This window comes from Pipistrellus hanaki (genome assembly GCF_964339955.1).
Source record: "Pipistrellus hanaki genome assembly, chromosome: 4".
Taxonomy (NCBI): Eukaryota; Metazoa; Chordata; class Mammalia; order Chiroptera; family Vespertilionidae; genus Pipistrellus; species Pipistrellus hanaki.
Genome location: NC_140506.1, coordinates 86,003,546 through 86,006,406, shown reverse-complemented (window position 1 = coordinate 86,006,406; position 2,861 = coordinate 86,003,546). Strand labels below are relative to the sequence as shown.

The window sequence follows — 2,861 nt, the reverse complement described above, 5'->3', positions numbered from 1 at the left end:
CCTGGGTTCGATTCCAGTCAAGAGCATCTACTTTGGTTGCGGGCACATCCCCAGTGCGGGGTGTGCAGGAGGCAGCTGATAGACGTTTCTCTCTCATCGATGTTTCTGGCTTTCTATCCCTCTCCCTTCCTCTCTGTAAAAAATCAATAAAATAAGTTAAAAAAAAAAAAAGAGGGAAGCATCAAATAGATTCCAGGACTCAAGTAACATTATTATGATCAATGCACACATTTATTATCTTTAAGAAAACTCACTGAGCCCTAGCTCAGTGGATAGAGCATTGACCTACAGACCAAAGGGTCCTGGATTTGATTCCAGTCAAGGGCATGTACTTTGGTGGCAGGATCCTCCCTGGCATCGGCCATGGTTAGATCTCATGCAGGTGGAAACCATTTGATGTGTTTCTCTCAGATCAATGTTTCTCTCTGCCTTTCCCCTCTCTCTTCCACTTTTTCTAAAAATCATTTAAAAAATATCCTTGGGTGAGATTTTTAGAAGAAAAGAAAAGAAAACTCATTGAAAATCCATCATTCATCATAGAATTATTATTTATGTTCTATGTTATAATGCTAGTACCTTCTGTGTATCTAACACTTTACAAAACATACATCACTTTTATACATGGATTTCATTTCATGCCCACAAACTCCCCTGTGAATGACAGCGGGGAGGAATTGTCATTTACCCAAATTTACTGGTGATCAGATCCAAGTTCAGATAGCGAAGTGGTTTGGCCAAGCTCACTCAAAGCTGCCTGTGAGTGATAGTAACTTCAAGCCTGACAACTCATCTGATGCTAGCTCTTTAAAAGTGATGAATGATCCATTTTAAGGGTGGGCTGTTGGTATGGCCTTGTAGAGCTGGCACCAGCACCCGCAGCACACAGACACCTGCCTCTCACCTGCCCAAACTGGAAATCCTGTTGTTTCCTCCCCCTCCTCCTCTTTTTCCCCCTCAGCTCTCTGTCTCAGCAAAAGTTACCACCTTCCCTCTCAGCCAAATCAAGGACCCAGAAGCCACCCTGTTTACATTCACTCCTCAACACAACCTTAGTTTTTTTTTGTTTTTTTAAGAAAACTGTATTTTTATTGTTGAAAGTATTACAGATGTCCTCTTCCCTCACCCCCCCCCCCCCACACACACACACACACTGGCCCTTCCTCCCCATTCTCGGTCCCTCCCTAGGTCTGCCCAGCTCTATTGTCTGTGTCCATGGGTTATGCACACATACATATAAGTTCTTTGTTTAATCTCTTCCCTCCCTCTCCTCAGATTCCTCTGAGATTCATCGGTCTGTTGCATGATTCCATGTCTCTGGATCTATTTTGTTTGTCAGTTTATTATGTTCATTAGATTTCACATGAGTAAGATCCTGTGTTACTTGTCTTTATCTGACTGGCTTATTTTGCTTAGCATGATACTCTCCAGGTCCCTCCATGCTGTCTCAAAGGGTAAGAGATCCGTCTTTTTCATTGCTGTATAGTGTTCCATATGTATAAATGTACTATTGCTTTTTTATCCACTTGTCTATGACGGGCACTTGAGCTGTTCCCAGATCTTAGCTATTGTGAATTGTGCTGCTATGAACATAGGGCTGCATATATTCTTTCTGATTGTTGTTTCAGGCTTCTTATGATATATTCCTAGAAGTGGGATCACTGGATCAAATGATTTTTTTTTTTTTTTTGGGGGGGGGTGACAAAGATGTTTATTTAGGCTGAATCCTGTGATACATCCATAGGTGTAAAAATACATAATCTAAAGTCAGGGCGATAATGATCAGGTTGGTGTCATCTCCCCCTCTCCCCTTCAGCACAACCTTTCCAGCGGTTCCCTTCAAATTTCTGGAGTGTGTAGGCCAGGGGTCACTTCTTGGCAGCTTCGGCCTGAACTACCAAATCGGCCATTTTCTGAGCCGCCAAGAATAAGGCTCGCTCCTTCTGGAAAGTGGCCAGCTCTTCCGCACTGAGGTTCTTCACCACTCGAATGCCCAGGGAGCGGGCAGAGCAGATGAGGGAGCAGACGACAGCGGCCAGGGGCATGTCCCGCAGGGTGAAGGCCTCGTCCTGAGCTTTAACACAAGCGATCTCATACACGTGCTTCAAGGACAGCAGGCCTGCCACCTTCTTCCCTGTCTGCCGGGCCCCTTTTTCAATCCCGGCAGCTGCCTTCAGGAAGTAGGTCGCAGTGGGTTGTCCTATCTTGATTTCAAACGTCCTGTCAGGCTTCATAAAGATCTTGGTGGGCAGAGGGATGCCTTCTTTGATGTCCTTCCTCTTCTCGTTGAACTCCTTGCAGAACTGGTTGATGGAAACGCCTCACTGACCCAGGACCGGGCCCAGCGGGGGCGCGGCATGGCCTGGCCCACTCGCACTATGGTCCGAATCACGTCGCCGACCTTGGGCTTCTTGGCCACCCGAGTGGCCCGGATTAGCTTCGACATGACGCGGGGTTCACTGCCTTCGTTCGTTCACCTCGGGTTGACAGCAGCAAGACAGACCGCTCTGGGCACCGCCATCTCGTGTCCTGGATCAAATGATTTTTTAATTTCATTTTTAATTTTTTGAGGAAACACACACTATTCTTCATAGTGGCTGTACCAGTCTGCATTCCCTCCAGCAGTGTACTAGGGTTCCCATTTCTCCACATCCTCACCAACTCTTGTTGTTTGTTGATTTGTTGATGGTAGCCATTCTGTCAGTTGTGAGATACCACATCTAGACTATTGACTGTACCTTCAGGATGCCCACCAGCCAATCAGGAGTGAGTATGCAAAATTAACCCAACAAAGATGGCAGGTTCATTTGCATACACAGATGCCAAGTGGCTAGGGGCAGGGCAGAAGGCTTGTGTTGTCACCA

General features: G+C 46.1%; 1 pseudogene across 1 annotated transcript; it reads right to left on the bottom strand.

Moving 5' to 3' along the window:
* Positions 1-1,693: 1,693 nt before the first annotated feature.
* On the bottom strand, positions 1,694-2,483 carry LOC311620856 (large ribosomal subunit protein uL11m-like; annotated as a pseudogene). The gene has a single exon. The product of its transcript is annotated as a large ribosomal subunit protein uL11m-like (transcript).
* Positions 2,484-2,861: the final 378 nt, after the last annotated feature.